Source organism: Rhipicephalus sanguineus, chromosome 1, assembly GCF_013339695.2.
Source record: "Rhipicephalus sanguineus isolate Rsan-2018 chromosome 1, BIME_Rsan_1.4, whole genome shotgun sequence".
NCBI classification, from domain to species: domain Eukaryota; kingdom Metazoa; phylum Arthropoda; class Arachnida; order Ixodida; family Ixodidae; genus Rhipicephalus; species Rhipicephalus sanguineus.
This window is the reverse complement of record NC_051176.1, coordinates 295,376,337-295,401,394: the sequence shown is the minus strand read 5'-3', so window position 1 is coordinate 295,401,394 and position 25,058 is coordinate 295,376,337.

Sequence of the window (25,058 nt, the reverse complement as noted above, 5' to 3'; positions counted from 1 at the left end):
CCAAGCAAGCTCATAAATTCGAAGAGCACTAAACCCTGGCATATGCGCTGAAATTTCTTCGCACCGTAAAATATATCCTAGCTGCGGTCGGTATTAATAGTCCTTCCATTACGGTGTGTAACAATAGCAGTCGGTGCAACATCGAGAGACGAAGACGCGTTAAACATCCTTGGCCGTTTTTTCACCTTGGTTTTACTACCAGTGATGCGCACAGTTTACCGGAAAGCAATTGAAAATGACCGCGCTCCATGTTTAGTGGTGGAATGCCTTGCCTCTCGGGCTCGGAGCTGCGGGTACGCAAGTGAGAGTATCTGCGTGAGAGAAAGTGTGTCGTAATAGCGCCATTCCCTGGGGCCGGCATTGCCTCACCACGCCGCCGCCACGGTGACGATAATCGGGGACGGAATTCGCTGTCCTTCCGAATGCGCGAATGTTCCCGGACGGTTTTGCAAGCGAGCAACCGGAGACGTCCGCCGGCCTGTACCGACCGCGGATATGGCGGTCCCAATCGGGCCACTGTGAGGAGCGATAGCTCCCGCTTTTTGTCTTCGAAGATGTCTCGCGGAGAGAAAGGAAAGGAGCAAAGGGCTTGGAGGGCTATTGGTGGTATCTCTGCTTTATCACCAGCCTCCGCAAGAGCTCGCGAACGCCACGAGCTCGCCGGTTCCCTCTGAGACATGGCCCTTTCAGACCGAGATCGTAAAGACATGTCCCGCGCACTTAACGACTTCCTTGTTTTGTTTTTTCATGGGTAAACTGCGACCACTCGCTGCCCCTTGGATCTTCCACGCGCTCGCCTCTTCTTCTCGAAAAAACAAAGACAACAATTCTCCTTTCTCTATTTTATGGCTCGAAATCTTGTCGGTTACCGGAGGCCAGAATAAAACTGCGCTAGACAGAGTGCCCTGGAAGATATTGTGTTGTTTGGTTTTGTTATATTCTGCTGGCGGCGTTCGTTTTAAAGTTGCAGAGAGAACTTTTTACTTCTTTTACAAGGTGATCTCAGTGCCAGCGTCTTGACGCCACCATTTTGCGTTAGTCATTTATCCTTGCGATGCTCTTGTTGCACACACACGTAAAACTAATTTTTTTTTTTGTAGTTGCGAAACCTTTTCACTTATACGAGTTACTATAGGGCCGCTTTGAAACTACTGCGCTTGTCTGGAAGAAGGTATCTTTCGGAAGAAACCGTCATCGTTGCGTTGTTATGGAAGCAAGAAAAAAATGCCAAAGACAGAGGATATCCGAGCTCCTGCACTCGTATATCCTGTTATCTGCGCTGTTGCTCAGAAGAAAAACTCCTCTGAGTGAAGGAGTGTATGGCGGTGTAGCTTTATACCCCTTGCGTTAAAAGAAAGGAAAGAAAAGGATGCTTGCCACATCGAGGCAGGTGTTCCCCTCGGTATGTTTCTTCTTTTTGTTCGTTAACGCAAACAGTTTGCTATTCGGAAATCTCTTGAAGGAAGATCTCTCCTCGTTCCCGAAGGGAATGGTTTTAAGGACATGGCGCAATACCGCGGCTTTCCTCAGCATTTAAAGGATACAGAATGGCTCCCCGCAGTGCTTATTTTCAGTGCACTTGCATTTTACGCAACTCCTTACACCTGCGCGAGTTCCTGACTGGGAGCGAGACGACGCCAGCGGGTGAGTAGATGCGAACGACATAAGCTAACGAAATAAAAAGTTATTGCTCGCCATAGGCCGCTTAACGTTCATATCTGTGTCCGTTCCTCCACTAGGGTTGTCTGCGCAAACTGTTAAAGTGCAGGTTTTAACGACGTTCGTTTATGTCACCAAGCTGTCGCCACAGCAACGCTGAACTTTTGCAGTCTTGCAGAAAGACAACCGGTGGCTTTATTTCTTTCGTTGAGCCATTCTTCGGACCATCTTTCGCTGAATACTGCGAAATAAGAGACGTAGTAGTCTGATATTGTACATAGTAATAGTTATGCCGTAGACTGGAAAGAGTAGAGTGAAACGCAACTTGAGGCCCTCCTGGTAAAACCTAACTTGATGCCAGGATTCCGTAGACAGTGCAGCCCAAATCCCCGTGTGATGTCGGCTGGATGGTTGCTGAAATCCTCGCACAACCTGAACTTGCACACAGGGCAAACACGGAATACTGGCCTCGAGTTAGCTTTTAACAGGAGTGCCTCAAGCTCCGTTACTTGACTCCTTGAGACGATTGCCGCCAGAAGCACATGTACGCCGATTGGATGAGGGTAGCAAAGCAACACGCGGAATTCTTGTGGAGGGAGAACTACATGACCATCTTCCAAGTAGGAGCAAACTTTTTTCTATTAATTTACGACCAAACAACTTACTTGTCGTTTCAGTCGCCGTCGTAAATGATAGCCATTGCAAAACCCTAGTCCCTAAATACTGCTTTAGGCCTGCATAACCCGGAACCAGTAGACGTTTTACGCCTGCCGTGCTGTACCGCTAGCTGTATCACTATAGACGTGAAACTTCGTTCCGCCTAATGGAAAACCCTGCGCACACCTATACCTTACAATAGTTTTTTTTTTGGCCAAAGCACACAAGCATGAGATTTCTTTTCGAGCAGTTGTTTCAGAGAAAGGCATCTGCCAAGTCGCTGTATAGCTAGTTACCTGCAGAACTGCTTAGAATCACTGAGTTTTAGGGGTGAAGCACCTTAGAGTCTCGGCGTGTCGGCGTGCATCGTGCATCGTCGTCTGCTGTCCGGAAGGTCCATGTGCTGGAGCGCAAGTGAGGGCACCGCCACCTCAAGGCTCGCCGTGTGGCGAGAGAGAGCGAACGGCGCGCGTTGGCTATGAAAACGCTCTTTCTGCGATGAATGTTGAGCTACCAGCTCGCAAGGAACGAGAACGCGCCCTCGCCCTCGAGAGACAACGCCGACGCAGGCAGGGTCTGCTTTCTTGATTGAAAAAACCGACTGCTCGCGCTACACAACCGTTCACCGGCCACCCCATATATATGGGCACTGGATCTCGACCTGCAATGTAGTGCCAGTGGGAGATTTCTCTTGTGCGTAGTCGAACAATAAAGATTCGCAGTGTGCGCGTCAACTAAAAGCGGACTGCACGTCTCTGTGTCCAATCTTTCTTCTGTTTTTCATTGCCCATCAGCAGTGATTTTGTTGTAGGAAACACCGGCGCACACAGCATGCTTCGCCCCTCCCCAGGTTTCACGTTATGGGAGCTGAAACATGCTTCCCTACATGCTTTTTTCAGACCCTTTTCGCATGCGTAATTCCATGGTTCTAGTTAAGTTTCTGACAGAGGAGAATCCCGGAGGATGTACACCTTTTAGTATGAATATTGAAGGCCCCGCCACGGTGGTCTAGTGGTTATGGCGCTCGACTGCTGACCCGAAGGTGGCGGGATGAATCCCGGCCGCGGCGGCTGCGTTTTCGATAGAGGCGAAAATGTTTGAGGCCCGTGTACTTAGATTTAGGTGCACGTTAAAGAACCCCAGGTGGTCGAAATTTCCGGAGCCCTCCACTACGGCGTCTCTCATAATCATATCGTGGTTTTGGGACGTTAAACCCCAGATATTATTATTATTATTATGAATATTGAAGATATTTATTACTCCCTGCCGCGTGAAGGGTAGCTAAAATGTGTAAAAGACTGTATTAATGAATAAGGGCGGGAAATGGTTTTCACAGGCAAATGTGGTGTTTCTACGGGGGCTTTTCGAGAAATTCTTTCCGTGTATTTGAAGTCGACGCTGGTTGGATGGAGAGAATGGGTCCTTGTATATAAATTGGGAACTATCATTGGTTCTAAGGTTGCGGATATTCTGAGTGATTTATACCTTAGCAAGATTGACGAACGTTTAGACGCCTTAGGTAACTGTATCACTAAGATATTTCGTTATGCAGAGGATTACTTCATTTTTTTGTTGCAGCGGTGAAAAACTTCAATCCGTGGGGACTGAGTGAGCGAACAATTTGAATTAAATGGAGAAGTGCTGGCGTTTACTAAAGAATCGCATCAGAATGGCATAGTACAATTTCGAGACATTTCCTTAACGTTTCAGGAGAACGACCAGTTCTGGGAGTTCTCCTCTAGATTTTCAAGACCTCTGTTAAATTTCTCATGGAAGCATTATGAGGTTGTAAAAAACGGAATCATCATGTCGGGCCTTTAGACCTTTCCTACCAAGTCCTGTGCGCACAAAATGAGCGCCAGCTTTAACGCGCAGGTTACGTTTCTGTTAAAAGTAGGCTATCCTCGCGTTCCAGTAGCCACTGAATGTGCTGAACGTTTAAATAAAGCCAATTTCGTCGAGTCAGAACACTGCTGCAGAAAGCAATAGCAACAAGAAATGAGTGGTAGCTCTTCCTTACATTCATTCCTTATCGCACATGCTAAGGAAAGTCAGAAGTATATATGGCGTTAACGTTGCCTTCACGGCTGTCAGTAGGGTAGGCAAGATATGCGCCGCTGTGCAGAGGAACAGTTAGCATGTATTAGACAAAATGCAGACTCGCATTTGCTTCGTAAAACACTCCAAAAAATTTACTGACTGTCTTACTGGTGTGGCATATAAGGTTCCATTTAGCGTCGGCCGCTTCAACGTAGGGTAGACGGGTCGCTGTGCTTATCAGAGACTAATGGAGCACGTGAACCGGAGGCTCACCACCTAATCTTTCTTTACATTTTCGAGAGCGCAAATTCACGTCGAAATTCTATGTATGCACTGAGTTGTACACTCACAAGAATGAAGAAACGCGTCTAGCGGTTGAGGCTTGTCATATCGATAGTAGTGGAAGCGCGTGCGTGAGCCAGCCTTCGATTAACTTACATTAAGAAGAACTGTAATAACAGTTATCTATTGCGTAGATCCCCATGTGTGCCGTACTGATAGGGGGAGCTACCATACCGCCGCAGGGGCAGTAACTTTTTCGTGCCTTTCTTTTCCTCCGCAGTGCAGCCTTTCAATTGATAATCAGCATTTGGGCTGTCTTGTTTTCTTCGCTTGTGGGCGTGTTCGCACGTCTTACCTTTTTTATGATAAATCCGTACCACAAAGCTCTGCTTTCTGTCGTTATTTGATAGCATGCTGTGGTCTAGTGCACTCTAAGAAAACAAAAAGAGTCCTTTGACTCCTTTCGGACAGTCCTGACTTGCCACGCATATGACTCTCTTTACAGAGGCGCGTTAACTCTCTTGTGGGTCACACGACTCTCAGAAGAGAGCACAATGACCCACAAAGAGAGTTCACCTGTCTCCTTAAAGAGAGTCATATACGTGGCAAGTCATGGCCCACCGAAAATAGCCAAGTGACTCTTTTTGTTTTCTTAGAGTGTGGTTATGATGCTCGACTGCTGACCCGAAGGTCGCGGGATCGAATCTCGGCCGCGGCGGTCGCATTTTAATGGAGGCAAAATGATAGAGGCCCGTGTGTTAGATAAAGGTGCATGTTAAAAACCCCGGGTGGCCTAAATTTCAAGAGCCCTCCACTACGGCGACTCTCATAATTATATCGTGGTTTTTGGGACGTATAATATCAACAATTATTATTGATAGCATGCATGCCAATTTTCGCATTTCGCTGCTTGCAAAGCTTACCACTTCCATTTGGAGGTCCCGAAACCAAACAATAGCCACTAATTAAGCCACTAATTGCGCTACACCTCAAACACCGGTTTTGATGTCGTTCATGTTGTACTGAGGCTCCTCGATTTGCGGCAGCCTGTAGGACCATAGTATAAGCAAGACGTGACATTATCTTTTCAGAAAAGGAGCGCGCACTTGTTCCAACGTCTGCAGGCCGACCTTATCCGGTCGCCGCGGCTGCGAAGACTCACAACGCTATAGGGAAAACGCACATAGCTCCGCACGCGCGGTGTTTACAAACGCCAGCGCGAACTGTAGCGACCAGGACTCACGCAGAGCGAAACAGGCGCAGCCCTTCATTGCGACTTAACCTGTTTGGGCGCCAAACGTAACTCTCACAGCATAAACACGATGACGTATGCGCGGGTCGTGTAGCGCGATACACGTACGCCCATCTGGTCAGCGCGGCGGCCTCCTTGAGCGAGGCCGGCCTTCCGAATTTGAACTCCAATCTCTCTCTCCCTCTTCACGTGCATATATATATATATTTAAGGGGGGAATCAAAGGCAGGAGCACACACACGGTCTACGGTTTGTACGGCCAGACAAGGGGGACGACGCCGGCACGGAAACTGTGTGCGCGCATATAGGGCGCTGCGACGCAAATTGCATTACGGGTGCGCTCGCCACAGCCGTCGTCGAGAGGCGCCCGCGCTGTTGACGCGCGGAGAAGCCCCCCTTACAGGCACACATGCGGTGCGCGGGAAAGGGCGCCGTCCCCTCGGAAACGGTGATGCTCTTCTTGTGAGGAGCGCGCAGCGCCTTGGATTGTTTTCTCAGTCAATGTTTGCGTAACCTAATCTCCGGCCGGTCGTGTCCGGGCTCAGCTGGCCGCCGGGGGGCAACCGTGTTTTCGGCCACCGCGTGGTCTCTCCTGTGCCCGGCCGCCTCGTGGCGAAGACGTGCCGTCTCTCCCAACGGTGCGCTATCGAAGCATCGTCCATGCGACCGTTATTCATATTTACCGCAGCACTGCGGTCTGCCGACACCGGCCACTGACCCTTCTCGACATCGGCACCGTTCGAACGCCTTTACGCGGCGCATTTCACTATGCCATTTCCTATACCACCCCGGCGTTCTGTGTAGGCCTCATATTTATTACGGTTCGGCTTCTCTACCGCTTGAAAGTTGCACTGATATGAAGTAACGAGATGCACATTCTGAAAGGTCATTAACGACAAACATAATTCTCCAATTACTGCTCGGTTACAAAGTTCCTACAGAGAGGAAGCTTGAAGGAGAAAGGTGGCACGAAGATAAAGGCGTCTTTGAGGCGAGAATTCCAGTTTGAAACTTAGCTATTGAACTTACTATACATGCATTTTTATGTTCTCCTAACGTTTGCTCTGTAGGTTCCTTGACGTAGTGCTATGACACGTTTTCTTCACAGGCTTGGCTGATACAGCACGAAAATACACTCCTGACGATCACGTATATAACAGTGCGCGAAATGTTTGTATCGAAGTGCCCCAGTAAAAAAAAAAAAAAAAACACAACAAAAGCCATTTCATTGCGTCCCAAGAAGTTACAATGATCGCAGAGTTCAGTGATATAGTCTCGTAATCCGCGGTAAGCAAATCGCTGCCAACGTTGGATAAAGCCACTAGAAAGAGCAGAGCTGTACAGCCTAGCGGAATTGACTTCTAATGTAGGTGGCAACACATTTTACATGAAGTGGCCCTATCAGGTGGATTTTGTTTCAACGTAGACGCTCAGTGAAAGAGCGAAGGCTGAGGCTATGGTTCTCAAGCACTCGGTTGCAACATATCAAACGTGCAAAGGAATAATTACCGACGATTACGATACTCTATAACGCAAAATTTGCGGACAGTTCTACGCTTGTTTTGATTGCGCGATACAGTAAGGCATTGAATTCTAGAGAGACATCTATTCACGTGCAGTTACAGACAAGTCTTTATTTCCCGCACATACTCATATTTCCCGCACATACTTGGAGAAGAAACATCCTTCTCCAAGTCCTTGATGCTCTGTTGTGGTCTATGCAATCGCCGCAGCAGTATTTGCAATATATGATTTCGAAGGGCTGTTTGGGATCCATCCATGTTTCCTCAAGGCAAGTGCAGAGGCATGCCGTAGAATGTGATCGTTATGTGCGTCTTCGGCACGTGCCGCAAGGGAGAGAACGTTAAGCGCGGAGATCAGCAAGTACTGCGGCTGCTATACACCATACAGTAATATTAGTTATGTTGGGGCAGAAAAGAAAAAAAAAACAATAAATGAAAGTACCCCAGCCCGTGCCGCAAGTGACAGTAAGAAGCGAAAGGTGGACACGATGCGCGAACCTACGTTAGCACCACCAGTATGTATTTATGTCGAAAGCTTTCAATGCGCGCGCCTGCTCCGTGGAGATGTTCGGAGGGCAGGACCACCTGGTGGCATCGGAAGAAAGCTAAGTTCCACGCCACGTGACTTCGCTCTGAGCTCTGATTGCCAGAAGTTCACGCGAGGCCTTTCTCCTCACCTTTTCACACACATTTCTCTGTGCTCGTTCGCTCGGTTACGGCGAGGCACGCCGACGCTCAACGCAGGAACGGGCGTCTAAAAACTGCGCTCTAAAGATACTGCTTGTGTAGGCCGGCCACCAGTGACACTGGAAATACTTAACCTTTCAAGCGGTGAAACTTCAACATTGCCGCGCCCCTTCGAGTCGTTCACTAACTGGCGTCATAACGTGTAGCTCTAATGCCTATGACAACTTTTTATAGCGATATTGAATTACGACCCATAAAGTTAACGCATGTTACCAAAACTATCGGGAGTGCATGGTAAGTGATAAATTCTGGGGTTTTACAAGCCGAAACTGCGATAAGATTACTAGGAACGCCGTAGTGGTGGATTTCGACAAATTTTCACGACCTGAAATGTTTTAACGTACCCATAAATCTTAGTACGCGAGCATTTTTGCGTATTACGCCACCGCATTGTGGCCGTCGCTGCTGAAATTGAACCCTCAAGCGCCGCACCTCAACGCCGTAGCCGCTTGGCTATAGGGGCAAGTCTGTACTGTCAGCACTGTGCATATCTCTGAAAACATTCGCTGGAATACCGACACTTATTCAACGATGCTGCGTGTATACGGCGCCTACATGTACGCGTTAAGGGGTATTCAGACGGGGGAGAAATGCTCGGGGGATAAAGGCGGAGCCTAGTGACGTCAGCTCGCGAGGAGAAGTCTCCACAAATGCCCCCCACTCACACGGACGAGGCGAACGGAAGGGGAGACCAGTGTTACTAGACTACTCTGGTGGCTTGCACCACCCGTTTGGCGAGCTGCTGACGACCATGCGCATCTGCAGACTGGACACCCACTGCCGCTCTCTGCAGGAGCAAGTGCAACAATGTGGCCAAACCAGAGCCCGACATTCCGCCATATCCCCCACCGCCGGGGGATCGTTTGTCCTGTCGGGGAAAAGGTCCCCGTATCCTCCGAGGAGTCGCAGGGGGGGGGGGGGGGAGGTCGCGCCCGCTTACTAATCCGTGACGTCGCGGTGACGTTATCCGCAATCCCCCCGTGTCCCCCGCCGATTCCTCCCTCGTGTGAATACCCCTATGGGAGACCAGCGCTGGATAGGTGGCGCGCCGAAAAAGGGCGCCTGGCGGGGAGTCGCGACATAACTCAGCCGCTCGCATGGCCTGCGCGCCGCCGGCTAATCTCGGAGGCCATGCCGCTCGCACTCAAACGACCGGCCGCACTGCACCGCGGTGAGCGCACGCGCGTGTGCCGTTCCCGTGCTTCATTTTGGCGCGAACAGCTCGAGCAGCCATTGCGCCAGTAATACTGCTCTATGGTTTAGAAAAAAATAACTTTGTCTGAAGGCTACTTTCTCAGGAAAGCATTGGAAAACGGAGAGAAGTCCTACAATGCAGACTACGTCTGTGCATACGGCGTCAAAGAGACAGTGCTGCGCCTTGGTGGCGACTCCGTCGTCACCATTTTCTGGTTGCGTCCTGGGATTTGTGTCAAGCTAGTGCAGGCTCACAAGCCTCCATTGATAAGTACGTGCTGCGTCGATACCAGCTGCCCACTACTGCAGTAAAAAAAAATAATAATAAGAGGCAAGGGATATCTGCGTCAACGTTTTTCTGCCGTGGTATGTATGCCCAGCCTGCGGTATGTATGCAGGAGGACGTTCAAGCAAAGCACCGTGCTAGCAAAGCATGTACGGTGTCGCGCTGTTGTGCTCGAGGGCGCGGGACAGACTCCCGGCCACGGTGGCCGCATTTCGATGGGGTTGAAATACAAAGAACACCCGCGTACTGAGATTTATGTGGACATTAAAGAACCCCAGGCTGTCAAAATTAATCCTGATTCCCACACTTTGGCGTGCCTCATAATCATACCTTGTTTGGCACGTAAAACGCTAGGAAGTGTCGATGTTGATCAAACACGTTTATTCTAAGCAGGCACAGGCAAGCGAAAAAACTAACACAGTACGTTAGGCGAATTAAACGGCGAGTAAAAATCCAAGATATTTGACCCTTTTCTGGCGAGGCATAATTGCGATGGCACTTCGCCGCGGCAGCTAATACACAAAGAAGCTTTACCGCATCGGCTGACTCCAGTAAGCTAAGCTTTGAGTAGTCCGCTGCTTTGTTCGTGACAACAACTCTGTCTGTAGCACAAGTAAAGTTCAACGGAGGCATCCATCGCGGGCGTATTTCTTATAACTTTGCAGCGGCTTCGGCGAACCTGCCCCCGTACACATCTCGTAGACAGACAGCTTTCCTTCTGCGTAACTGTTTGGAAATGATGCAGACTACCTGCCTATCGTATCATTCATTGCACACGGTGGCATCAGAAATGAACTTGGTGGTGGTCAGATGAAAAACTTGTTACATATGCTGCATCCTGCATAATATGTACGTTTTTTTACGACAAAACACCGATTAAATTCCTCTCGTTGGCCCCGGTTTCCACTGGTGGCCCTCACTATCGAATAAATCTAGCAGGCACGCGCAGTTCAGTTTAGAAACCAGCCCGACGCCACTAGACAGTAGAGCAAGAGCAGAATATACTGTGCTCGCCTGACTGCCGGGATGCAACGCCGCATCCGTTCGTATTCATATGTTTTAGAAGGAAAAACACAGAAGGATACGTCCTCCCTCATTTCTACGTATTGTGGCACTTGAATGCGCAACAGTACCGCCAGCATCCTTTTGTTTTGTTTCGGCGATACGCGCCCGCATCGCCTCAACCGGTCGCCACTCTCGCCCGCGGGAGCGGCTGGAGTATGCGCGCTTTGGCCGCCAGGGCGGCCGCGGAAACTCCAGCGCTGGTTCCCTATAGGTGTGTCGTTTTATTCTGGGGAGAATCCCGGCCGTTGGGTAACAGAGTATTCTCATCCCTGCCCGTTTCGCAAATAAGAAAGCCTGGACTGCAAGTTGCGCGGAAACTTGGATTTGTTGGTGAGGCATTTCGGTTATGTGTACAAGTCAGAACATGCAACACGGGGGCAGAACGCATTTTTTGTCCTTCTGTTCCAACGTTGTAGATCTGTCCATCACCCCCTCCTCATTGCTTTCTTGCGCTGCGCCGCGCGTAGCGCGCACTCTTCCGCAAATCCCCGATTCGCGGGAAGACCTCGTCGTTTCTTCACGTCCATTCTCATCATGTTTTTTTTTTTTTCGGGAGAGTCGCCACCTGTTTGAATATTCTCGTTTCTCACAACGCCAATGCAAGGGGTGCAGACGAACTGTAGTCGGTCTAGTAACTCTTCGGGATTTGTTGGCGTCGTCGGAGAAGAAGCCGCACTATACGAGACCATTTGAGCCACGACTACAGATGTTACAGTAACAATTCACCGCTAGTGGGGAGTTGTTTGGTCGTGTATATTGAGCTTTAGTTTATCTCATAATTACTACACATAAATTAAAAACTTCTAATGAGGCTCCGATTCTTTTCCTGGTTTCATTATTTGTTGGTGTGACGTTGTTGTGTCTAACAGAAAATGGCCTGTCGATCCATTAACCTTCTAGGATATATAGCGCACCCCTTTTTGGTGGTTGCTGCACAACCTCTTGGAGCTGACTATATAATTCCTCTATAAAACGATCTCTTGTCTCCGCGTCAGGGCTGGGTGAAACTTCGCTCGATGTTCCTGTCAAATATCCTCGCATTTTCAGCGTTCTTATTCGATGAATTATTCTTTGTACACCATCTTCCTGGCATCATTATATCCTAAGAGGCTTACACTGGAGTACACTGTCGTGCATTCAAAGTTGACATGGCTACGCTGCCAACACCTGAAATAATAGCCGTGGAATTATCAAGTACGATGGCATTTCGATGTAGAGGAATGCATTACACCACGTGACGTTTTTTTTTTATTTCAGCGCGGATGAACACCAAAGACAAATCAGACGCAAAGTACCGGTTTCCTAAAGGTAGAGATTGTTCTTCCTGAGCTCCTTTACTCTCTCTACACCTTGTTCTGTACCTTGTTCCGTGCAGAGCTACGGGCGCCCACATGGCGAAGTGGCATGCCGGTATATGCGCAACGTGCACTGATGAAACCTGTAAGCAGATAAAGAGGAGGTTCATCCGCAGCATTTTTACCGGTGCACTGTACTGATGAATCGGAATGCGATCGTTTGCCCCTTTTCGGACTTCTCTGTTCACACACTGGCAGGCGTAGCCCCATCGCATCGGCTTGGCTGCCGATTACTACTCGTTTCACATTTCTTTCGACAAAGCTTTTCAGTGCATGTGCTGGCGTAATGCCAGAGTCTGAGCTAAGTTTCTAGCTTGATCATGCTGGCGCCCTTGTCTTCGTTATCACGCCAGCGCAAAGGAGTTATTGAAACGCTAGGTTCATACAATTTTGGTTATATACAACACATATCTGTGCTATTGCTGCGAAACTTTTTCCTGTCTTAATTTCGGGCTCAATCTTCAATAAACAGAGGGCAATAAGTAGTAATGACGAGAAGACAGTACAAATTTCGGCGCCCCTTTCATAATTTGTGTTAAATGGGACTCAGTTAGGCCGAAACGGAGAGCATGAAACAATTTGCGTGCGGCTAGAAGGCGTATATCTTCACATAAAATGGAAACATACAAATAGTTGAACACAGCGCCACCTCAAAACGTATAGGTTATACAATGAGCAGTCTCTGGCAAAAGTTGTCTAGCCGGGTGTCACGTGACCTGCTGCTGCACCGAGTGTTTGATACCCTTCGTTAGAACTATCATTACCTTAAATGTCTAGGCACCGAGATGTACGGTGTCGCTCGCTGTATGAGCTTCAAAGTTTTTTTGATTGACAGAGTGGTTTCGACCCGTTTGACGAAACCTTTAAAGGCCAACTCCGGCGATTTTTTGGCCATGTCAAAGTAATGGTGCTTTTATGTTCCTGAGACGCTCCTGTTACGGGCCCGATAGCAGAAATACTCGGCAAATTGGAGAATAATTTTAAATAAGCAAAAAGGCGCGACACCGAAACCGAAACCCAACCGAGTGTACTGTCTACGTATGACGTAGACGTTGTTACGAACGAACCGGAAGTCGTGCAAGGCATGCCGGTCACGCCGGCGCGGAGTATGAAAACTGTGACATCCGGGACGAGCAGGCGCACAGCGGAGAGGTGAGCACGCCGCGCATCAGCTGTAATGTCTGCGACTGACAGTGCCGCGTCTGATAATGACAGTGTCTCGGCCAGCACAGCAGACGCTCGCTGTAGCGGCCGAAGTTAGCGGTGCCCTCGGCTGCGTCACTTCCGCGGCCTTCCCAATACTGACGTCACAGACGCAATGTTGCCAATAATTGTGGGAAGCCAGGAGGGCGTTTGCAGACAATCATTAAAATTCATTTGCAAACAATCTGCGCATGTCTCAAGCCTGTAATTTGGCATAAATGACGGAAACGTGCAAAGGAACGTACCCAGCGAATTTCATCGAGATCCATCGACCTCGAAAAATCGCCGGAGTTGGCCTTTAAAGCAGTCTACCATGATTAACGCGAGAACAATTGTAACATAAGCAATACGTATACAGTACGAAAGTACAGGCGCTGTATGTGCGCATTTGTTAACTCTCTTCGCTGTTACTATTGTTTTCAAGGTAAAAAAAGTGCTTTAAATGCTGAGGGCTGTTCGCAGGTCTCATAGAACAAGCCGACATTTTCATAATTCCAATAAGCGGTGAAGCGTATTTTGACCAAGTATAAAACATCGCCTCCTTTACACAACGAAATGTATTGTTGATTAGGTCACCTGCGATTACGTTTACCTGAAAAGGAGACCACAAGGTAAGGAACATTGACGAATATTTATAGACTCCGTGTTAAAGTCTCATACACGATTTGAGAAGTGTTCTCACTCTTCACGGTGTGTATGGCGCAACATAGAGAGGATTCTAACTTATATCTTGCAAGTTCAAAGCAGCTCTACGCGGTCAGTAGTGAAAAGTTGTGAAAGGGTATCCTCGAGACCTTTTCTTGTAATGAAGAGAATATACGATTGATCATGTACTCTGCAAAGTGCAATTACGCGAATCGTTTAGATGCAGCACAGAGATTGAGATGGTAAAGAGACGCCGTTGTAGCTACATGCGGCATGCAACTCGCTATGAGACCCGAATTTCAGACAAAACAGAGGCCCCATCGCCCACGCAACGAGAATACACCATAACCCTCAGTATAATTCTCGGAGTCCCACGCCTCTCCTGTGTCCGGTGTGCCGTATGTTTTTGTCTGTGTCCGCGCGCTGCCGCCATGTCGTTCTCAGTGTCTAATGGCATGAGGCCCAACGGAAACCAAGCCTCACCAAGACAGTCCCTGCCCGATGCCATTGCGCAGGAATAAAGGAATCTGGCACTCCCTTGTAAAGTATAATTAACTAGCCGGCGGGCATAAGCGCGTCCTCTGGAGGGGCGGGCACAGAGCAAAGCATCAGAGGCGGCAAGACCGGCAGCACAAACCGACCCGTTTCTCCTCAGTCGGGGCATTTGTTTGTGGCCGGGGAGGTGGCCTGCGAGCGCTCTAATTGTCCCAAGCGCGGTGTTGTGGTTCGGACGCTGCGCGATGTCCACTCTTCTGGACGAGGGCGCGAGTACGACGGCGCCAGTCGTGTGCGGTGCGGCCAATCGCTCGGCATGCATTATTCATAAAGCGGGACGAGCGTCTTCGGCAACAGCCGCGCGCTCGGTTTAGGCGGAATAATTGTGCCATCGTTGGAGACGATGTAGGCGCCCTCGCCTTCCAAGCCAGACGATTTGCGAGAAGGAGCGAGCCATCTTTCCAAAACCTAATCTGACGAACGCCTCGGGCATTTTCTCCCGCCGCCTCAATGTACACCGGCGAGCGAGCCGAGGTCAAGTCGCCGCGGAGGAACTGTCTGTCGTCCCCCGGTCGCTTGTCGTGTTGTTTGCCTCCTGAGATTGAGATTTCTGTTCGGTGTTTACTATCCCTAGAACGCTCCGGATTCAATTTCGAGCGCTATTGGTTTTGATGGGCTCCCTCTCCCGCGTCGCTTTGTGTTCCCAGTGAAGACAGTTTGTGCGTGACGCGTCCGGTCACTGCAGCTGGCCATTTCGAGTGGAGGGCGTGATGGAAAGTGCGGAATTAAAGGCACTTCCTCTCGGGACAGCCCGCGACGGGGCACCACGGGCCGGGGAGAGTAATAGAGACGGCGAGCAGTCTCTCGGGAGGGGCGGCCGCGCGTGTCATGAAGGCGTCCGACACGCGACGGCCGGAATCCCGGCGGGCGCCACGAGACTGGAAAATAAGGCAGGAGGTGCGCGCACTTTGTCTTTGGGTCGACGGAAAGATTGGAGAAGGCCTCGCGGGCCGGAAGAGGAACCAGACAGTTTCCCAATGTCGGGCACGAAAAGAGTCGGCAAGAAGAAACGCTCTTTTGTTCCTGCAAGCGGCGCTGCCGGTGCTTCAAATGAGTTACGCGACTAAGAAGGTCGATTTGATCTCCGGTCACATCTTGGGCACGGGATAAAACCTTAAGAGCCCCGGCGCTGTTCGCTTGTCTTCCCGTTTTCTCTCGGCCTGGTCGAGATGTGGAGAGCATTCATTTCAGATTTCGATCCGCGCGAGACAAGGGCGTCCGCGGCACCGACCGAAAGAAAAAAAGACAGCGGAGGGCCTCCCACGGGAGCAAACAGATCACGTTGTCTGCTTCTTCCTGGCCGCAGCCAACCGAGGAGCGCGCGTTCCAAGCCCTGTGTAAGCCCGCCTGCTGCTGGGCCTAATCGCGTCCTCGGGTCTTGACCCTGCCGCGAAGCGTCCTCGTAGTGGCGGCGAACCGGGCGTATGGAAATTGCCCGCTCCTTTCGCTCGGCCCTTCCTTAATTAAAGTGCCGCGTGCGAGAGTGCGCGGCCAAATAGGCGCCGCGACCGTCTCGGTGCGCTCCGCCCGGTGAAGCCGTGGTGGCGTGAACTTTGCTCGGCGCCGCGCTTGCATGTATCGCCTCACATAGCGAACCGTGTCGGAACAGTTGCCCACGCACGCGTTTTACACCTATATTACAGTGTCCTGCACTTGGCGCCTTGGTAATTCGCATATCTTGGCCGAGAAAATCTTGCGATTTCAATAAGCCTCGAATGTGTGGTGGGTCGATAGAAGAATCGCGAAATGCAGATAACTGGAAGCTCTTTCGTTTTACAGATTTTTGAGGCTGGCTAGCGTTGAGGATGTAATGCTGACGAAGCGTATTTGAAAAAGGCAGTAGCCATACTTCGAAGAAATCGCGGAAGTGGCCCGATTGCAATCTATATTCAAAGCTAACTTCTGTTTTTCACCGAGTACCGCGTCCCAGCTGCTGGCGACCGTGGGCAAAATTTGCATATATATATATATATATATATATTAAAGAGAAGTTGGTTGCAGTATACACCTACGACTTTTGGCCTTTACCGATATGTCAGGTAGACTAAACACATCCCCATTATATTAAAATCGCGGTGTTGAACAAAACCGAAACCGGAAATCACACCCGAACTGGAATTTTGTTCGGAAGTGAACCCGAACCAATATTCTTGGAACGTATCTGAACGAGAACGGAACCTGAACCGAAAAAGATATCTCCTGTTGGTGCAGTACAAAGTGGTTCACATAGCTTTGGACACGAAAACATGCGGCGCCGCAATCTGCCGGCAGTGCCATCTGTCATCGGCACTATAGCCTTTCTGTTTTCGGCTCGTGTGCGATGTATGGGGATTATAACTTCGAATATTGTAATTTATAAGTGACAACACTTGTTGCAGTCTGCATGGAGTGACTGATTAAAATAAAGTCTCATCTAAGCTTTGCTGGTGTACTGCTGTTGTTGCGCAGGCGGCCTGTACCTGTACAAAAGTGCGAAGGAGGTCACTTATGCGCAGTAGTTACCCGCCGTTGAGTAAGCACGTCTCGCCTTCATGCAGCCTGCTAATTTGCTGTCTCGATTTGGACAAAACAGTCTATTATTTCACCAGTCTCAACATGTTGTATTCCGTCAATATGACACGTGATGCGACAATTAACTCAAAGAGCACTAGGTGCATCTATGACCTACTGCTTTTCTTTTTATCAATAATTTTGAAGTGGTCGTACGCCAGATGTAATCTTTCCAGGTAACACGTGGTGTGCCTGTGTAGAGTTTTGTTGCTGAAAAGTCTCTGCGAAACCTTTAATTTTATTTCATTTTAGTCGACAATCGGTGGCTGTCCTTTTCTGAGAAGCCTGTCTGACCCGGCTTGAAAACTTCGCTCTTCGTATACCCGTATGAGTTTCTACTGTTCGATTCGCTCTCAGTATGTTTAGCAACGAAAAGAAACGCGTGAAAGAAAGAGCTCAGGGATGAATGCGTTGATGGGCCGCACAGACTTGTAATATTTTGCAAGGCCATCTTTGTCCCTGTTTTTTTGCGATAAAGTATACTAAGAAGCATATACACAAGTACTCAGGCCTATACGAAGTTTCTCAAGCAGCAAGTCTATTTTAATGTCACTTAAACAATCTGTAAGGATCTTCGTAATTACTGTTGTATGATTTGGTTGGATACAGGAACATAAAATGGAGTCATAAAATGTGTCAGAAGGTAGCGTGCTCTTGATTCCGGCAAGCGAAAAGCAAGCCTCAGCAGTTCTCGTGTGCACGCGTATTAGTGGGTTTGGCGCAATGCTTTGTGTGGCACTTACAGAGAGGGCACATATTTTTGGGGATACGGCTTGCATGAAAAAGAAAAATTTGAGCTTTGTAGTTTGTAGCCATTTAAACTGTAAGGCACTGTGTTGTTGGTGATGCTGTGGTACACGTAGTACACTTGAAATCTAGGCTGCATGACCAGGCTCGGGAAAACGTACATTCAGATCCCGCATTTTCAAAACTTTTCACCCTGCCTGTACATGCTCCACTGCCTCATGGTAGCAGTTCAGGATGGCTGCATGCTTGAGATTGTATGCTTTATCCTCGGGTCAATCAATCAATCAATCAATCAATCAATCAATCAATCAATCAATCAATCAATCAATCAATCAATCAATCAATCAATCAATCAATCAATCAATCAATCAATCAATCAATGAAATTTTATTCATTCATAACACAATGTACAAAAGAAGGATATACAGAAGCAGGTCCCGTAGTGTAAACTGAAATGGGACCTCATATGCAATATTAACATAAATATTTGATTGGCAACGACAGTAGCAAAAATAGTAAGATTACAGAATTCAATAATAATGAGATACAGATACAACGAAAAGACAATGTTATCAATAACTATGTGTCATCGATAATATAAACTATAAGTGCAAATAACATAAAAGAGAAAAAATAAAACAACAGTTTGAGGAGAGAATGACAAGTTGAAAAACCAGTTATGCAGAAGAATGAATGTCACAAAACAAGCACTTTTTCAATTCAATGCGAAATTATGGCTTTTTTGGGTTTTTATTAGAAATGGTAATATATTCCACAATGATATGGCTGCAAAGTGAACTGTTTGTTTGCCATAATTAGTTCGCACTTTGAGCAGAATGAAGTTATGCTGTGCGAAACGAGTTGGGTTAGTATTAACTAAAGGTGATGAAGGAATTAATTGCAATGACATTTCTTCATTAATCAGTTTGAAAAGAAAAGTGGCGAGATTTTATTTTACAAGGGCGGCAACATCGAGAATGTTATTTTCTTCAAGTAATTGTTCAGTATTGTATGTGGGTGGACTTCACGTGATTAATCTAATTGCCCGGTTCTGAATGATTTGTAGCGGTTCTAGGTTAGCAGTGTACGTGTTACCCCAGGAGGTTATGCAGTAATTAATGTGGGAGTGTACAAACGCGAAATAAAGTGAGAGTAGTACCGGTCGTGAAAAAAATGAACGTGCCCTGATGAGGATGCGTATTGCATGTGATAACTTTTTTTTTTAATGTGTTACATGGTTTTGAAATTTCAAGCTACGGTCGATCTTTACGCCTAGGTATACGCATTATTCACTTGCTGATGATGAGTGGGTATCAATGAAAATGGGGGGAATGCACTCTGGTGATTTGTTTTGTGATAAAAACACAAGAAATTGAGTTTTAGATGGATTAATGGTAAGTCTAATAATTTTACGCCACCCTAACAAGTTATGAAGGTCACTGTTAAGCCGGGTTACTACTACTGATGGATCTTCGTCAGAATTAATGATTGTGGTGTCATCAGCATATAATATGCACTTAGAAAATGTAAGGCAATTAGGCAGGTCATTAATGTAAAGTAAAAATAGTAAGGGGCTCAAAATTGACCCCTGTGGTACACCTAAATTAGTCATTTTAGGTATAGAACAAGCGTTACATACACCAACAACCTGATACCTGTCACGTAAATAGTGGCGTAGTAGTAGTAAAGGGGGACCAGTTATACCAATTGAGTCTAGTTTAGTATTAAGAATGTCACGGTCAATGGTGTCAAATACCCGGGAAAAGTGTACGAATATGGAACCTGCAAATGTACCGTCATCAATGGCTTTCCTTAGTTGGTCAGTAAGAGATATAAGTGCTAGGTCAGTAGAGTAACCAGATCTAAATCCAAATTGGTCAGGTGAAAGCATATTAAATTTGTTTAAATATTTTATCAATCGCTTTCCAATTATTTTTTCGGTGACCTTGCTGAAAAAGGGTAAAACACAGACCGGTCTATAATTTTATACTAATGAGCGATCTCTTTTCTTAAAAACTGGAGTTATTCTACCACGTTTGAGTTCTCGAGGGAAGATTCCTTTTTTAAACATGAGGTTGATAGTGTGAGATAAGACAAATGACACTGGTTTACAAATTAATTTAACATGGCCAGGATGAATGTTATCCAGCCTAGCGCTGGTTATTTTTAAATTGTCAATTACTGATGCCACCTCATTCGGAGTAGTTGGAAACATATAGAATGATTGTGGAAGGCGTTTTGAGGCGTATAAGTTTTGCTGTGCATGCGGATGAATATCAGGAAAGAAAAAATCACCATAGGCATCTGCACTTGTAAGTGGCGCAAGATAAGTATTACCATCGTTGGATATTTCTGATATGGTATCGGCTGCTTGTTTCCTATTCAAAAATGAATTCACTATCTCCCAATTTTTCTTTATGTCAGGGCCACATTTAAGTATCTTCTCCTCGTAATACTTGGTTTTAGCTTTTTAAGTCGAGCAGAAAGTGAGTCGGAAAATTTCTTGTACCGCGCACGTAGGTTTATATTGAATGGCTGTCTTCTTGTTTTTTTTTTTTTGAAAGGTTTTCGCGTGTACGCATCGCTCTAAGGAGATTATCAGTGACCCAAGGGTTTTGAGGAGAGGCCACTTTTTGCATTTGCGCACCTGGGAGCAGGAGGGTTAATGTGAGGACAGTTTTGTTAGAAATCGCGAATAAGCTACCTGCGGATCATTAATATCAAGAACGGAAGACCAGTCAGTATTGGAAACTGTTTCTAAGAATGTTTTTTTATCAAAAACGAGTTTGGTGTAACAGTTGGAGTATGAATAGCGGGCAGATGTAGTGCGCAGAAAGACGGGAAAGTGGTGGGTAATGTCTGTTTCAAGTACTCCTACATCAGGTGGACACAAAAGGTTCGACAATACATGATCGATCAGAGTGCTGGAACCACCGGAAAGCAAGACCAAAACTTCTGGAGACTGAACTTGCTTGACCGCGTTTGCCACCAGGGGAAAGAAAGATTTACTTTGGAGACGCATTTTCGGCAGACTTGTGTGACGTAGCACTAGATGAAGCCTGAGTATTTACCCATGTCGCAAAAATGAAAAGAAAGAATGGGACGAGGCAAGTATCCGTGATCATGAATACTCAGTGCACTACATTGTGCAGGAAAGTGATTTTGCAAGGGGCATTCGTACCCGACCAATCCGCCACTATCAGGCATGATTTCAAATGTTGTACGGCGTATGGATTCTTGAGCGACGTTGTAAAGCTGTGAGTGACAAAAGGGCTAAGCAGGACAGAGGCCTCCCTGCTACATCGCATTCGTACGGTGTCAGCGTGTACACCAGCATGGCTATTCAAGATCAGACTTGCCGCGGCAGTACTGTATCCGCATTGCAAGACACTCTACCTCAATGACGCACAAAGTGTTATCTCGGCTAGATGTGGTCCAAGCCTGCCTGAATCTCGGCTACTGCGAAGTAACACCCGTTGTTTCACACTGTGCCCATACAGAGGCATCGCTTTCTCCTTGACCTTTCGGCAAGCACAACTCCGTCTCCGGGGCAAGCACTGGGACCATCAGTTGGCATGGCACGACTGCATCCTGGTCTTTCCTGACGGCCAGCAGCGATCAGCGATAAAGAGAACAAGCGGCACGAGTGATCGCCGGCTGGCAGGCGAAGCATACAGCCGATTACGCCGTCACCGCCAGATCACTCGGAGGGCACAATCCTGAGATTCCCGAAGCTCCTTTGCACGTCGGTGGGCGCACTCCTCCTTATAAGGTACTCTCCGCGACTGTGCCTCGCTTGCGTAGCCAGCTCCTGTGGTCTCGTGGAGCCCCTAATTGATTGACTGTAACTGCAGTTGGCGGCAAGATGAGAAGCAAGATACGAATGAAACCAAAAAGAAAGAATCAGCAGCGTCCGTCATTTCTTTTTCTTTTTTTACTCTGCAGTTGTAGGTTCAGAACAGCTGTTTGGAAGATAGCGTGAACGTTTGTAACGCGTGTTGCTTTCTTCCCTCCCGATCGAAGGAATGTAGGTGGTTGGGAGAGATGATACAAATTCAACATTTCTTTATAGCGTAAAACTAACAAAGGAAATTGTGAGGAAAGACGCACCATGATAGTTCAAAGTGAAAATTGTTTAAAATATGCCGGAACGCATCGGCGCCAGCTCTCTGACAGTGTGAAAGAAGACGTTGACGTTCATGTGTTTCGTTATCGGTCGGCTTTTGAGGTATGTTGCCTTGCGTTAGTGGCCATTTGGTCAGGTGTCGTTCTGGCGCTGTTGAGAAGAACACGACTGTTGCAAAATTAACTTATTTGGATGATTGTACGCTTCGTGGGGGGGGGGGAGGGGAGGGGAGGTCATTAAGGGAGAGGAAGTAAGCGCGGGATTCCTGTGTCTGAGGGACTCCGGGGAAATTGGCAGTGCTTCGCTCGTACGCTGATTATTTATTATTTATTTATTTATTTGGTTTGAATACGTAGAAAACACGAAGACACAGAGGAAATAGGGAGGGAACAGGCTGACAACTGCCACCTAAAGGGGCACAACGCCTGCCTGCTCCTTCGGGAAGGGGGAAACAGGAAATGAAGATAGAGGGGAAAGAAAGAGGAAAGAAAATAGGAAAGAAAAAAAAAACAAATGACACATACGTAAACACAAATAAGTAGTCACATGGAAAAATGTCTGTAAACGCGAGGCCAAATCGGTATTGTTTAGGAAAATTAGTAGGGCTCGATGGGCCTGGTTACGCCGAGCAGCACAGCCTTCTGGAAACAGGCAATCATCAAGGTTCGTAGACTTAAGACCAATAAGTCCATATTCCTTGATGAGCAGTGCTTGCTGCATAACAAATGCGGGTCACTAAAAATTATGTGTTCCAGTGTCTCACAGGAGCCACACCACACACATGACGGACTGTCTACACGACCTTGACGGTATAATCGCTCACGCACTAATACAGAGCCAACTCTTAGCGTATATAAGAGGGCTCTGTCGATACGAGGCAATCCACGACCACGAATACGGGGAGGGAACAATCCGCTTGCTACATGCTGGTCAGGGCGCTGCTTTAGAAGATTTAGGCGGATCAACAGACGAGCGTTGTCAAACAGGCATGAAATTTCTTGGCAGTTAAAGTTGCGTACAACGATTTGCATACGATCTGCAATGCACGCGATCTGCAAATTCTTCTGCAATACTACTACCTTGTTCTTGATGTATTCGTTTTATTATAAATGAATGTTCATGCAGTGAGAGGGGATCAAAAAAGTAATAATATATGGGGTCCTACGTGCCAAACGACGATATTATTATGAGGCACGCCGTAGTGGAGGGCTCCAGAATTTCGACCATTTGGTGTTTTTTAACGTGCATTGACATCGGACATTACACGGGCCTCTGCCATTTCGCCTCCATCTAAATGCCAGCGGCGCGGCAGAACCCGCGACTTTCTTATCAGCAGCCGAGCACCGTAACGACTGTACCACCGAGGTGGACAGAATTAAAAAGATTGTTGTTCAGGAGGCGGCGTAGCAGGTGTCCACTTCCCAGAGGCGCTGGGAGCCCCGCCACGGTGGTCTAGTGGTTATGGCGCTCGGCTGCTGACCCGAAGGTCGCGGGATCGAATCCCGGCCGCGGCGGCTGCATTTTCGTTGGAGGCGAAAATGTTTGAGGCCCGTGTGCTTAGATTTAGGTGCACGTTAAAGAACCCCAGGTGGTCAAAATTTCCGGAGCCCTCCACTACGGCGTCTCTCATAATCATATCGTGGTTTTGGGACGTTAAACCCCAGATATTATTATTATATATTATAGAGGCGCTGGGATTGAAAGCGGGTGGAAGTTTTCATTTGTCAGCGGTTGACATCAGCAAGAAGACACGTTTAAAGTAATGGTAAAAAAAAGCAAGTAAGAGGTTCATAAAATCGTAGTCGCTACTGGCGAAGGTAACCGTACATTTTCACAATAGAGTCACGTATACAAAAATAAAAATGCGGGAAGCTTGCACTATGTCGCGCATAGCTTGGCAGAGCTGAGCTGGTCGATCCTCCAGTTTTTAACACGAAAGTGTTTTATGCCGGGGTCCACCAAGACTTTCATAACGTATTTCCGTCACGGAAGTACGTCAGCAAAATGAACGTCATCAGATGGCAAAGAAAAAATTCCGTAGACGGGAATCGAACCCATGACCTCTCGGTCCGCGACGATGGCTGGCGGGCGTTTAGCCCCCTGAGCTACCGCCAAACACATTACGAAGGCGACATGAACGCGCCTTTTATCTTTCACACTGGTGACATCTGTGCCAACAGGCTCGAAAAAAAAGAAACAAACAATGCGCCGTTGCAACGACCGTCCCATTCCGCGCGTTTCCAATATAAGTTTAATTTTGTCAACGCTTTAACACACCGTGAGGTGGCGGCTTTAACGCAAGCCTCGCTCATAGCATCCATCCCTATCGACAAATAGCTCTCCGATGCTCGCCTGGCTGTGGCACCGCGTTCCCCGCTCGCCCTGTGAGAAGTAACGGCCACGCTAGAGTGAAGACACGACGCGCGTAGCGTTTCTCTTCGCATTTCACGACGCTTTTAAGGAGTTCATATCGAGCATTAGTATTTATTAGGTGCTTTTTGATGCCATCTTTGCACGGGATTCACCCATATGCGGTGTCCACGTATGTGTTAAGAACTTCAGCTACCGCAAGTGTGAAATTCTGATCATGGGCGTTTGTCGTCGGTACGGAGATGTGCCACTAGGCGTCAACGTGAGTGCGATGCGTCCCCATCAAGCGATGCTATAACACGTTTCACTTTCGTGTTATACCGATTCCTATGAAGAAGGGGTCAACCATCTTTTAGGCTAACGCCGGTTGCTGCTATGTTGTAACTGGTTCTTGCTAGGCATTGCTGTGCTGTAAAGATAGGTTTTGCTCTATTGTGACTGTAGGTTTTGCTTGAAGATCGACCATCTTCGCTTGCCAAGCTTTGTGCGACTTAGTGCAAACTTCCCGCATTTTTATTTTCTCTGTTTAATTCTATTTCTTTATTTCTCTCTCTCTTGCTCTATTTTTCTTTCTCTTTTATTCCTTTCTTTGTCCTTCTCTCTTTCTCGCTTGCTTCCTCTTTCTTTCTATTTTTTTCTCTCTCTCTTTCTTTCTCCTTCTCAGACTCTCTCTCTCTTTCTCTTTCTGCATTTCTTTCTCAATTTCTCTCTTGCTCATTCCTTATATGCTATGCTTTACTCTCTCTCTCCCCTCCTCCTCACCCTCTCTTCTCTCCTCCTCATCTCACTTTCCCTTTCTTAC